Raw genomic sequence first — 14,990 nt, forward strand, 5'->3', positions numbered from 1 at the left:
GTCAGACCTGCAATAGAGCTAAACGGGAAGGCTGTCACGAGTTCTCGACACCCATTTGTACCGGCATCATACCGCTTTCACACCTGAAAACACAGCACGCAAATATTCAAATATTCAGCTCGCAAAAAACAGAAGAGAAAACAGATAAAGGTTCAATTATCCTGCTCAGTGACAGTCCTGCTTCTCTGAGGTGTGTTTTTGTCGAGAGCCAAGACAGATCTAAAAGGATTTAGACTCTGAAATCACATGTAAAGCAACCTGGCTGACTGCAATTAAGAGCAGAACAGAAGTTCAAAGGTATAAATCAACATAAGTTAATACAGGATACACATTGTACTTAAAAAAAAAAAAAAAAAAAAATACTGCAGATTCTCTGCCAAAATATGATTTACACACAACTCAATTAAAAGCACTGAGACATCCCTGACAATAAAGTGCAAGCTCATTTCTCCATCTGGTGCTTGTCTTAAACAACGTCTTGGTGATGAATCTGAATAACAACCTTGTGGTTTTATGCTCCTGTCACATGAAAAATCTTGGCCATAGATGATGTACGTTTGCCAAGGGCTTGATATTTATAGCTCTCCCTGAAAAAGTAAATTGTTCTTTTGCTTTGTGTCATTACTCCAGCCTGTTTTTTTTTTTCCCTTAGCCCAAATCTCTGACATGTAATCAATAGCTGTAAGCATTTTCACTTGCTGCATGCACAAATTTAGCCATGTGCAAAGTGTCCTATCTACAGGATGAAGAGAATCAGTTCTGGTGTGTATGGAATAGCTATGGAACGCTTGTAGAATTAAACAGGACCTGTTCAGCATTGATAATTAACTTAATCGTTCAATCATCCTGTTTCGTCTTTACAATTAATCACCGTAATCCTTTAAGTATTCAGTGTGTGCATGTACGTATGTATGTATGTATGTATGTGTGTGTGTGTGTGTGTGTGTGTGTGTGTGTGTGTGTGTGTGTGTGTGTGTGTGTGTATTGATCCATATCTAACAGCATCATCTCCTGGACCTGTTGAGTTGCATCTCTCAAGGGCAGCTGAAGACAAGGAGGAGAAAAAGCAGATATATATATCGATAGAATGTCAGATAACCCTTAAAAAAAACGAAGCAATGCACTGAATGTGTGTGAGCTCCAGAAATATAAGAACCACAGTGTGGGACTTTACGAAGGAGGGAGACGTGTTGGGAGAAGAGAGAATAGGATAAGTGAGAGAGAAACAGAGCAGGATGGGGTGGGGTGGGGTGGGGTGGAGTGGAGGCGACATGCAGGATAAATCCTTACGACATAATGATTACAGCTCACAAGCCCTTGCTCTGACACGGAGTGGACGAGGGCGCAGGATTACGACCGGACACAGTAATCCGCGGGCCAAGACACCACTCACCTCTGCAAGGACAAATCTTTTCTGCATACAAACACCAGTTTAGTAGATACTATAGATGACCTCTAACCTAAGAGCTTGACCAAAACCAGAGCTTTTATTTCTGAGAGAAGTAACGATTAAAAGCTGATGGCAGCTTAGAAGTTACAACCTGCAACAAGAACACAAATGGTCTCAGCCCTGCCCACTGCTCTGTGCCATCTGCCTGCCAGCCTCCATACCTCGTCTGCATCTGGAGTAATTTCAGCTTGTCCTTAATGACAAGAACACAGTGGACGCACAACTGGAGAACAGGTTGTCGAGGTCCAGGATCTTCCAGCAATACTTCAGGGTTCTTTTCTGGCATTCGCCTGAGGGACTACACATGAGCTCCATTTTCGTTCGGAAGAATTTGCCGTTCCTTCGCTCTGTATGGTGGACCGTTTTTGCACCTCTTTGGACTTCCAGATGGAAGGTGAGAACATCCTTTGGACACATGTACACATTATGTTCGTTTTATTATCACAGGTGATATAAATACACACGCTCGCTCCACGTAGTACTCAACTGTCTAGACATCTTTCTATATATGTATTCATTTTACTCTACCTTTCCTTTTCCTCCGTCCGCTCCTTTCCTCTCCCTCCCTCACAACCTATCCCTCCACTCCCTCCCTCCCCTCCTCATCCCACCCTCCCCTCACAGAACAAGATGATGTGACCTTCTGCCAAACTGCTCGAAACCATGCCACCGACACAGCAGGCTCCTCCATCCACTCTGAAATAGACTCAAACAAGTGCGGGAAGCGGAGAGTGAGCTGTACAGAGGGACAGAGTGGGGAGCGAGAGTGAGAGAAAGAGAAAAAGAAAAAGAAAGAGAAAGAGAAAACGGGACATTTGGAGTCACAGAGGAGGAATGTGTTATCAGGAGCCTGGGCTGGATGCAGTTTGTCATTGCAGGTAACTGATCACTTTTCATGCTGCTGGGATGTGTGGAGTGAATATTTAACTACTGCTCAGTGTGTGAGTGTTTGGGATGCGTGCAAAGCTGTCATGTATATTTTTAGACGGTGTGTTCTGTGCTGTGTGAAACCAGTGTGCGACAAGGTCCATGCATTCAGGTGTGTGTACACGTGCGTGAAAGTGCCCTGCTGGATTTGTTAAACAGGTGCTATGTTTGCGAGGGAGTTCATCCACAGGTAGGACGCTCACTGGGACTGTAAAGGATTTCGGATTTGTCTTTATCTCTTAACGGTGTTACAAAATATGGCCTTATTTACAGTATGTCTATATTTATATAGTGGCGTGTAGCCAAAAAGAGACAATTTGTCCTTGCACACCTGCTGTATGGAATAAAGTAGCTGTAATGAGACTAAAAGCAAAGTGAAGTGATCCGAGCTCCGTAGACACTGAAGCGCTGACAAGCTGCAGTAATTACCACTGGTCCACTTATTACTCAGGCGGGAATGCATCCCGATGCGTTTAGGATGTGACCCGTTGTGAATTTACCTAAGGGGCTGTGCGCCATGGCTGAAAGCATTTTATTGTCTTTTAATAAGAACAGGACAAATAACAGGGGATGAGACAGAGAAAAAAAAAGCGGTGAATGATGGATAGAAGGTGAGGAACAACACCGGGACTCACTAAAATTCTGTATGTTTAGTGAGGATGATGTACCACACTACTGAATTAACAAGTTCATGATATTGGAATTATAATATTCTATATGACCTAACCAAAAAAAAAAAAAAAAAAAAAAAAAGAAAAGCTAATCCTATAAATGTTAGATGCATGGCACTGAATATATGTCAGAATTTTTACAACAAAATATTATAAAATAAAAAGTATACATAAATGAAATAAATAAATAAATAAATAAATATATAAAGTTGAATATTTAAATAATTTTTTAAAATTAAAATATATCAAATATATACAAATAAAAAGTTGAAAAGTTGCATCTGCTTTGACCTTGAGGTCAAAACTTTATGGCTTTAAAAAAATATATATTATAGCTCAGAATCTTCACATCATAACTGTCCATAAATTTGATCCTTTCAAGGCGTCAGTTTAAAATGTGAGGTTTATTTTGGTAGGCATCGAAATCAGCCAAGGTCATATGAATGACACAGCAGGAAAAAAGTTTGGGGAAAGATTTCTCATAAGGCTGATCAAAACCATTTCATCCTTACTCACCAACCATAAAGTCTACCTTTCCTGCTCATTCTTCATATATTAACACGTCTCAAGATGGAATTGATTTGATGAAAATGACTTTACACTTCTTTTATCTTCACAGAATGCACCTACTCTGATATCCCAAGCCCAGTGTATGCATTATAACATGTTTGAGCCAATAGATGTGTGTTAATGACCAGTACAGCTCAAACAAAAGGCATCTAGTGAGAAAATGTTCATACTGAGTGGATCAACAGACCTGTAACACTATTAACGGTTAAAGCATAAGGCCAGGCTCTTCATTACAGATGATGTTGTAATGTACATGGAAAAGCACTAAATCAGTAAGGCATTCTGAAGAAAAGTGATCCAATACACTCGTTGTAGAGGGAGTGTGTGGAGTGTGTAGAGTGTACATGTCAGTAAAGAGTAAGAGTGAATGAAGTTTCTGGCCTCCTTGAGTGTGCTGCGGGTGATGGTGCATGTCAGCAAAGAGTTAAAAAAGAGAGGTCTGACCATCCCAGTGTGTGTGTGGATGGAACAGATGCATTGAGCCCAGGGTATGCTGGCTCTACATGGCAAAGAATGGTGCACCACACAGCAGGGTTCACACACACACACACACACACACACACACACACACACACACACACACACACACACACACACACACACACACACACACATTGGAGAACACACTTTCTACTCTCTACTCATTCTTGCATGCACATAGCTAAATGTGGTGTGCTTACAGATGAGCTTACACATACACACACACACACACACACACACACACACACACACACACACACACACACACACATCAGTCTTACTATCTCACAGAGGACTTTCCACTGACAGAATATCTAAAAAAAAAAACAGAATAGAAAAGGAAAAATAAAAACTATTTTCCTTTTGGGAACCAGCCAAATGTCCCCATGAGGTCAAAACTGTCAGGTATTACTATTCTTGTTATGAAGTGACACTTTATAGATAAAGCGTATATGTATATATACAGTAGATACACAGAGCACATACATAAAGTGTGTGTATATAGATACATAGATATATACAGTATTTGATTATATATTCCATATATTTTACACTTTTACTGTATATCAGAACTGATATGTACGCTTCACACACCCCATCCACAAGTACACTGGATGATTCTTCATCTATATACTATATGCATATATAAACACGATTTTTTTTTAAAATAATGGTTTTTAAATAATAATAATAATAATAATAATAATAATAAAAACACTGAAAATGTCTGTACACTTTCCAAATTCCGACAAATTCCGTTTGTCTTACTCTCACAACGTCCCGATTTGCACTTGACATCCATGTCTCACCTGAAGACGGTGTGCTGAGTGCAGGTTACATTTTCGACTCTACTTTGTGAGTGACAGCTCTGAGAAAAGGACCAAAACTCAGCTGACTCTATGTTCGTTGACCTGAAGGAACAAAATCAAGAAATGAAATCAGCTGTCAAGTGCAGATGTTTAAACAGATTTTAGTTTAATCCTAGCAGACACTTGACTATGAATATACATGCAGCAATATACAGTACGTGCCAACACACACACACACACACACACACACACACACACACACACACAAACACACACACAGTGCACATAGCACTGGGGAACAATATTGATTCAAAATGGCCTAAAGCACATTGCCTTTGTGGTAGAGTTACAGTTCTAGCTGTGGAAGTAAAAGCAGTTAAGCCGGTGATGAAGCCAAACAGACATCAATATGACCGCACAAAAATTCCACTGCTGTGTACAAACAGGGCGACAAACAACCATTTAAAGATTCGCCGACTTTACTGGCTACTCTGACACCAGCTCCAAGTCTTGCCTATAAAAGCTGTCACGCCTGTGTTTGACTTCCAGATGAATGACTGATACATATTACTCGGCTCCAGCTCATCTCAGAGCCGTCTCCTTGTTTCCCCACAAAATGACCTCCAGCTCTGCATCACAGCTTTAGCTGATGCTTTGTCAGCGAGCTGCCACTAAGAGCCCATCGTCCTAATGAAAGCTTAAACAATTTAGAACCAATGTCCCAGTGCAGAGCACTTTACATACACAATCAGCTAATAGAAATATTACACCTATATAAGGAAGTGTTCGATATAGCAAAGCCGATCATATAGAAGACACAAAAGAGGGAACGAGAACATTTAATTAGCCTGTACGGGCTAATAAACACACATTTAATTAGAAATGAGATGAAGATTGGATTGGGTGACAACCCTTAGACACACACCCAAACACACACACACACACACACACACACACACGAACACACACAGAGCTAAACAGCCAATAAAGATTGGATCAAGGTCATGAGAGTGCTCTCATATGAGCAGCTCCACAGCCATCATAGATCTCTTTCTCTCTTTCTTTAACTGATCATCAGCTGGTGTGAAACAGGGGAAAATAGCAACTTTCCACAGAGGCGAGAATATCCGAGTCTCTCCAGTGTGATGTGCGAGAGCGTCATAAGCAGGAGCTCCAACAAACCGTCTCCTTTCGCGCACTAATTCTCGCCTTTTGCGTGTGTGCGGAGACTGGAATGTCCCACATGTCTCCATTTGTATTCAGGCTGGCAAGCGAAGTCTGCCGCTCTGTCCACTGAGGAAAACAAGAAAAACTCTGCCAGACTGTTGACCAAAAAAAAAAAAAAGGATAGAAACAAGGGAACATTAGGAACAAGCAGGTTAGGTCAGTCTCCGGACAGCAGAATCTGTCACTAAAAACAGAAAAAGAAAAAACAGCTAAGGAACCACCTCTTCCGTGAACACCTAACTAACCCCTAACCTGCCAACCCCACACTATCCTAAAAAACACCTACTCTGGCTCTTACACCTCTACTCTGCACCCTTTGCTTTTCTAGAACAAAATTATCAATCTTGTATGGTAGCACTACTTGTATTGTTCTCCGCTTGATATTTCACTTTGCTTGTATTTCCTCATTTGTAAGTCACTTTGGATAAAAGCGTCTGCTCAATGAATAAATGTAATAGAAAAATGTCTGATAGAAATAAAACACAATACGGTGTACTGTTATATGAAATGAATCAACGACAAGGTGGTGTGATCGTCCAAAGCAAACTTGTCAACGGTTATAATTTTATAAAATTAAAGAACAGCACACTGAACATTTTTTTTTTTACATTTAATGCAGTGGAACATCCACAAAACAAGTTAGTTCCTGTTATCACTTCAGCTGCTTCCTCGTTTTTTTGAAAACACACCTTGTCATGTTATCGACAAAATCCATCCTGAAGACTTTTCCCTGTCTGAAAATTTCAAGTGAAATCCTTTTACAAAGTGCAGACACTGGAGACTCCTTCCAAAGATGCTAAATAAACATCTCACAGAAAATGTCCTCATATCAACAATTATGCCTGGACACCACAAATCCACAAAAAGGAAAGTGTAAAGAACTTGAAATACAGTTCTGGAAATTTGGATAAAATTACACAAGAACAGCTTTGTTAGTTTGTTGCATGTTGTGTAGTTCTTTTTTTGTTTTAAAAAGGAAAAAAAACCTTTAATGAAAGAGTTCCTATTCCATCCCATTCCATCCCAAAGTGAATCCTTTCATGTTTGAGTCATCATCATCTTTTAAAATTATTTGCAAAGTAAGCTCTAAATAAAATACTGTATAATAAATGTATAAATTACGCACGGCACAAAAACAGCTTTGTTAAGACTGTTATAGTCTATATATAGTGTGATGCTTGTATTGATTCATGTTGTGTAGTTATTATTATTATTATTATTATTTATTTTTATTTTACTTTTTTGAAAGAGTTTCTATTCCATCCCATCCATTCAATAGTTAATTGCAAGTATATATATATAAGCAGCATATTTTTGCACGTTTTCTTTCAAAGATGCTACTGCATGGTGGATAGGGAAATTAAGGTCTATAGACATTTCTTCTATACTGTTGCTTCTTATAGGGGATGGGAATCTGGGTTGACATGAGTATGTCGCCATCCGGAACTATTGGAACAGCAATGGCAATTCATTTGTTTGTTCTATACACCAAAGACATTTGGGTTTGAGATCAAAAGATGGATATAAGTTTAGGATTTCAGCTTTTGTTTTCTGGTATTTACATCTAGATGTGTTAAACATAAAATACAGAACCTTTTGTAACAGACCACACAATTTTTAGGTTAACAAAAGTATTGGAACAGATAAGTCTTGAAGTAACGTAATGTAAATAACACTTATATTTGGTTGAATATCCTTTGCTTGCAATAATTGCATCAAGCCTGGTGCTCACTGCCTTCACCAAATTCTTGGTTTCTTCTTTTGTGAAGCTTTTCCAGGCTTTTAATTCAGGCGCTTTCAGTTGGTGTTTGTTTTGGGGGGTTTCTCCCTTCAGTCTCCTCTTCCAGAGTTGAAGTGCATGCTCACTTGGGTTAAGGTCTGGTGATTGACTCGGCCAGTCTAAAACCTTCCACTTTTCCCCCTGATGAAAGGCCTTTGTTGAGTTGGCAGTTTGTTTTGGATCATTGTCTTGCATGATGAAGTTCCTTCCAGTTATTGGCAGACAAACTGTTCCTGTAAACATGCTACCATCATGAGTTCCATCACCAATAAAGATTAGTGAGCCTGTTCCAGAAGCAGTCATGCGAACCCAAGCCATGACACTACCTCCACCATGTTTCACAGATGAGCTTGTATGATATGGATCATGAGCAGATCCTTTCTTTCTCCACACTCTTTGTGGCCTTTCCATCACTTTGGTAGAGGTTAATCTTGGTTCCAGAACTTTTGTGGCTCATCTCCATATTTCTTTGTGAATTCCAGTTGGGCTTTCTGATTCTTACTGCTGATGAGTGGTTTGCATCTTGTGGTATATTTCTGCTTCTGAAGTCTTTCAAATGGTGGATTGTGATACCTTCACCCCTGCCCTGTGGAGGTTGTTGGTGATGTTACTGACTGTTGTTTTTGGGTATTTCTTTACAGCTCTCATAACGTTTCTGTGATCGGCTGTTGTTGTTTTCCTTTACTGACTCATTCGGTGTCTGTTCTTTCAGTACACCAGTGGTTTCATTCCTAATTGTTGTATTGGCTATGCCTGATGTTTGTACAATGCCTCTGATTGATTTCCCCTCTTTTCTCAGTTTCAAAATGGCTAGCTTTCCTCCTATAGACATCTATATGATCTTCATTTTGGCATATCCTTTTTTAACAACAAACGCAGTCTTCAGAGGTGAAAACGAGGGTTAAAACAAAGAGTAGATGTTCATAGCTATTATATTTCGATCAATTGTTTTAAACAATTGTTCTAAAAGGACTCACCTGAGTAACAAGAAACACCTGTCAGTCACATGTTCAAATATTTTTGCTTGCCTACAATTTGGGTGGTCTGATACAATATGTGCTATTTTCTATGTTGTTTAACACATCTACACATAAATACTAGGAAATAAAAGATGAAATTTTAATCTCTCTTCTCATATTCATCTTTTGATCTCAAACCCATATGTCTTCAGTCTACAGCAAAACATATTGATTTTGGCCTTTCCTTCCAATAGTTTCAGAGGGGAAAGTATGTATATGATGAATATGTAGGTACATGCTTTATCTGTGTACCAGCTAACTTACAGTACACCATCAAGAATTTGTTTTGAAATGGTAAACTGCAACCCCATCATTCCCTGAATGTCAATCAGTTTGTTTAAGCACTGCTGTATACAGTTTGAGATGCAGCTCAGTTGCGTACTCAATGTACAGCAAAGAAACAATAATCTGGTGCCAAGGACATCTGTGAAATAGATTAAATAGCAAAGTATTATGTTAATATACAGATTGCCAAGAGACTTTGTGTGTGTGTGTGTGTGTGTGTGTGTGTGTGTGTGTGTGTGTGTGTGTGTGTGTGTGCGCGTGCAACAAATGGGGAAGTTTGATGTCATCTGGATGAGAAGGGATTCTGTACTGGGTGCCACAACTACAGCTTAACCAGGGTCTTATACTGATCCTCTGCTACACGCACGCGCACACGCGCACGCACACACACACACACACACACACACACACACACACACACACACACACACACACACACACACACACACACACACACACACACAATACATGTTTTGCCCCTACACTGTAGTAGACTTGATAAATTTACTTAACCCTTAATTTACTGGCCCTGGAGACTGTGAAAACTTATGCAACACTGTTTTATCTGCTTGACACTTTATGAAAGGTTTATAAACCCTAATCTTGTTTTAAGGCCATGTTTCCTCTCCTGTTAATTGCTCTAGTCAAAATTATACATATGCATTTGATGGTCCATGTTTGTGTATCTATTTACACATAGCAGAGACAACACGTGCATGAATGTTTCATTTTTTGGTGTAGTTTCTGTGTTTTATGCTCATTCACATTTCTGAAATTTCTTCACGGCAAAAGGGAGAGTTAAGGCTTCAATCAGCTTCCATCTACTGTCTTTTAATATGACAACAACAACAATAACAACAACAATAATAATAATAATAATAATAATAATAATAATAATAATAATAATAATAAGTTTTTATACTGCAAACAATGAGCAATTAAAAGAAATAGCAACAAAACATGACAGTAAATGGTTTAAGGTTGAATGCCTACAGCTACTTACAGTGGTGGAAATAAGTATTGGACACATCAACATTTTTGTCAGTAAATATTTTTCCAATGAGGTTATTCACATGAAATTTTCACCAGACTTTGTTATTAACTCAAGAAATCCACACATATAAAGAAATGCAAACATTAAAGTCCATAAATGATGTTATGTGTGATAAAGTGGAATGACACAGGAAAAAGTATTGAACACGCTAACTGAAACTTATTTAATACTTAGTGCAGAAGCCTTTGTTTGTAATGACAGCTTCAAGATGCTTCCTGTATGAAGAAATTAATTGGCCGCAGTATTCAGGTGTGATTTTGGCCCATTCTAAACACATTGTCTTTAAATCTTGTTCACTTGGATTCAATTCAGGTGATTGACTGGGCCATTCTAACGCCTTGATTGAGAGTTTCCTTTGCTGTATGCTTTGGATCGTTGGGAGAGCTCTTTGCTTTTACCCATCATGAGATGGTAACACCATAGTAAAAAAAAGCCTTTTTATAGACCATCAATTTACTAACCCAGCTGATATTAATTTGCACAGATAGGAGGTAAAATTATTTCTAACTACTTACTGATTTCAGCTGGCTCCTTGCCTTACCTTAACTCGGAGAACTGCTTTTTCTTAGTGTGTTCAATACTTTTTTCCTGTGTCATTCCGCCTTATTACACATAACTTTATTTATTGACTTTAATGTTGTGAATTCTTTATATTTCCAAATATCTTGAGTTAATACTGATGTCTGGTGAAAATTTCATGTGAATAGCCTCATTGTAAATATATTTACTGAAATTTTTTTTCAACACTTTCAATACTTATTTCTCCCACTGTGAATGTATATTCTGTATTTATTTAATTAAGTCATAAGACATTGCCTTCTAACTGTTTGCACAGATCAGCAGGTTCCCTAGTGTATAGATCAGGTACATATTCATCTTATAGTAAGTTTTAAGATTGTAATAGATCACCTACTGACTGCCATAATGGCACACTTTATAATTACTTTGCATATATTTACACAATAAGACTTACACAATCATTAACGGTTCTCAGTTTCTGCTGTTCAGCAAAACATTGTGCTGCAGGAAAGAAGATGGTTGTACCTTGCACCACGTAAGAACTTCAATAGAAATGTAAAATAGTGTTGTTGTAATGCTATAATAATGCCTCAAAGCTCTTTCCACATTAAAGGCTATGAAGCCCAGGTGACGCATTGTTCTTTCATTACGTTTGCAGTCTTGATTTGAAAACAATGTGTAAAATTTACTCGGAATCAAGCATGATCTCTGTATTTGTTTAAAGTGTGATTGCACTGGAGATCTTCCAAGAAGTAAACAGACACTTTAGTCTTATGGAGCATTTTAAGCAGTCTCATTATCCATGTGATGATGGGGAAAAAAAGAACAACAACTGATTAACAGCCTGGGACGAAACTATAGTTTAACCCTTTGGGAGACTTAGCTGCCAGTAAGAATGCAGGATGTGAAAACAATGAGGAAACAGGAAGAGCTCTGCAGCTGAATACAAAAGGGTTTGTGTGTGTGTTTGTGTGTGTATGCTTGTATAGAGAAGATCACCTCTCTTCAGGAAAAATGGTATGGTAGGTATGGTAGGTTAGAAATCAATTATTGTTCCTCAAAGAAAAAAAAACCCATAAGGTTAGTTTCTTCAAATATAACAAATAACACTGGCACTCCACTGCAATGGAAAGGGGGTCAATTGGGGTTTTAAATTCTGTTCATGGTGAGAGACTATCTTTCACTGAGTGCTGTTTCTCTCTCTCTCTCTCTCTCTCTCTCTCTCTCTCTCTCTCTCTCTCTCTCTCTCTCTCTACTACATTTGTGGCCTCTCCAGACTTCTCTTTTTGCACCATCGCTAGCAAACTGACATTTCCCCCCCTTTTTTGTCTAAGGAAACTAAATTACTGGGACATTTTGCATTGGAATAGCCCATATATTTAACATCCACATATAACTTAATTGCACACTGACCTTTGTATTCTGAAAAGTTAAGCTCATTACTAGTAAATCTGTCTGGAAGGGAAGTAAAAGGATTGCAATAAATGAACACGTATCAGTGTGCACAAAAAAGGTGCTGTATCAGACGACTGCTTCGTATTTTGACCACCTGTTCATTTTCTCTCCTGTTTTTATTTTCCATAGAACTTTATAAAGTACATTTTTATATGAACAACAGAATATAGGTTTTTTTAAAAAAAAAAATCATATTTAGTCAACGTTATCCTGTTTTTGTTTTTTTTGTCAAGTTTTAGTTGACTAAAACTAACTCGGGGGGAGCACGAGTTACAAAAACGAGCACTATGAAAAAACATGGCAACATTGATGGTACACTATTAAAAGGTGGTAAACTGTGAATGTTACCTTAAGGTGCTAATCCTAATCTAACCTGATCTAACTTTGTTAGTGTAACCTAATGTATTTAGGTTGATTCAGTGATGATTAATATTTTTGACTTGAATAAATTCTATTCATTTAGATGTTACCACATTTTTAAAAACTTTCTGTGAAGCCAGTGTTTATTTCTTCCGGTGCCTTTTCACATAACTAACAGTAGTCAGTAATATTCCTCATCCAAACAGTTATTTTCAGGCTTATGCTTTCAATGTTTAGGACCTATTCAACATAATTCAATGAGGTAAAAATATTTAAAGAGATATTTTACTCAAATTAAAATATTTTCATCATCCCCATATCAGTAGACACGCTTGTTTTGTCTCAGACTTAAAGGCTGCAACACACAACAAAGGCACAATATTATAATACTGACAAACACTGACAGTTTTATAATATTAGTAAGTACAAAAAAGTTGAGAGTTACAGTGAATGAAAGTTTTAGGACTCTTCCAGTTTACAGCTTGGACTGTTAATCATCCGGGGCTGAGCCCAGATTCTTCTCTATCAAAACATACTTCTAAATAAAATGTTTCCATGCTTTTGCATGTGAGGGCTAATTGCTTAAACAATGTGAAAACTGTACAAAAAGTTGGATTTATAATAAAACTTTTCTCGGGTGTTATCACTGTTTGCAGGACTACCAGAGCGATAAAATATAAAACCGTTTGGTTGTCTAACATGAGACAAGGATAGTTTGGTGTTGTTAGTCAAGGGGAGGCACAACTTAACTATCATTGTATGGGTTTAGCTGCTACAGTGCCATACAAAGTACATTAGCTGTCCTTTTGCTCTGCTCATATCATGTTTACATAATGTGCAACACATATAGACAGCTTTACAGACCTTGTTTTCCTGCTCAGCATGAGAGGATGTTGGTGTTCCAGTTACAACCCCTTTACTAGAAAAAAAAATACAAATAAAAATCTACATATATCCATTTTCCCCTCACTCTGATTGTGTGAGCTAGCACTGAGTCCATGACAGTTTTATGTTGTGGTTGATGTTAGAACAGACCACAGCATTATCCGTCAAAAATTAGAGAAGATTTACCTAGATCTGTGTTACGCTGACCAGCGTAACACATTCACATAAATACTCAGCTGTAGTCCATGCCAAAGTTCTTCTGGGTGCCATGAAAAGTTCAGCTAAAGCTAAAATGAAGTAAATGAGTGCCAGAGATGGTTTGAAGTCTGTGGACAGTTTGTGGATTCTTTACTGCTGTGCCATCTTTTTTTTTTGTCAGCTTTCACGCTTAGAAAAAGAGATTACAAAACAAATGCAAATTACTTGGGTGACAGAAAGATTAATGGAACAGTTTAGGGGAGAAGAGATGAATAATATGGGACCTGATGGCTCTTAAACAGAGGCTGGAATAGCCTATGGAAATAGCATTTTCAGTACGGTGCTTCAGTCTGGTATGGTCAATGTTTTGGCACCAATTGTGTTGAACTTCAGGAATAATAGTGTGGATTTAACTCTTCCTATGAAACAGACAGAGAGCTTTTAAGATGATTGTTTTAGATAATGATACAGTTATCTAGAAGTGTGCACTAGACTGTATTTTAATCCCATTATTGCCTGCTCCCGAAGGGCTTCTGACCATTCCCGCCCACTTCTGCAGACACTCTTGACGAGTTCCGGCCTCTCTCGTAGAAAGTTGGACCGTTCTCTCCTGCTTCCGCTGATATTTCTTTTTGCACCTTCACACAGTATTTTGTGATAAACTTTACTGATGATGAATGAATGAAAGCAGTAAATGCAACACACAGCACTGGAGTGAGCAACATATACAGTGGATTCAGAAAGAATTTAGACCTGTATACTTTTTGCAAATAATTTTTTTAAAGAGATTTAATAAAACAAAGATTACATTTCAAATTAAATAAAATTTTCAATCATCAATCTACACAAATCCATAATTAAGGTATGTTCAAACATACAGCGACTCGCAGCGACAAAGCAACCGGAGACCATTCATTTCCAATGAGAGCTGGCAACTTCAGGCAACTAGATGTGGCCATTTCCAGTGAAGTGACAAAGTTGAGAAAAGTTTAACTTTATGCAAATTTGGAGCGACTTGGTGCAGCGACTACCAATGGGAGTGAAGACGGTAGAGCGCACGTGATGAGTGAACCGCCATGCTGCCTGCGAGTCCGAATTGTTTTGTTGACCCAGCCATGCCAGCGCTTGTGCTTTTGCCGCAGATAGATGGCTGCAATGGCAAAGAGCACACACTGCTTCTCCTTCATTTCATAGGATATGATGCAAATATATAGATTGGTGAATTTTAAATGCTCTCCCTCCAGAATGTTTCATTTTAGCAGCAAGAAGACTTGATTTGTTATCAACAGTGGAATGCTAGT

At 38.3% G+C, this 14,990-nt stretch overlaps 1 protein-coding gene across 1 annotated transcript in view; it reads left to right on the forward strand.

Annotated features, from left to right (window-relative positions):
* The first annotated feature begins 1,335 nt into the window (after window positions 1-1,335).
* The window catches only part of grin2ca (glutamate receptor, ionotropic, N-methyl D-aspartate 2Ca), a 68,548-nt gene continuing 54,893 nt past the window's right edge, over window positions 1,336-14,990 (forward strand). Inside the window, exons 1-2 of the mRNA XM_017485240.3 lie at window positions 1,336-1,844; window positions 2,075-2,328. The gene's annotated coding sequence lies outside the window, so the exon portion shown is untranslated. The remainder of the gene's footprint in view (window positions 1,845-2,074; window positions 2,329-14,990) is intronic.

The sequence above is a fragment of the Ictalurus punctatus genome, chromosome 2, assembly GCF_001660625.3.
Source record: "Ictalurus punctatus breed USDA103 chromosome 2, Coco_2.0, whole genome shotgun sequence".
Lineage (NCBI taxonomy): Eukaryota > Metazoa > Chordata > Actinopteri > Siluriformes > Ictaluridae > Ictalurus > Ictalurus punctatus.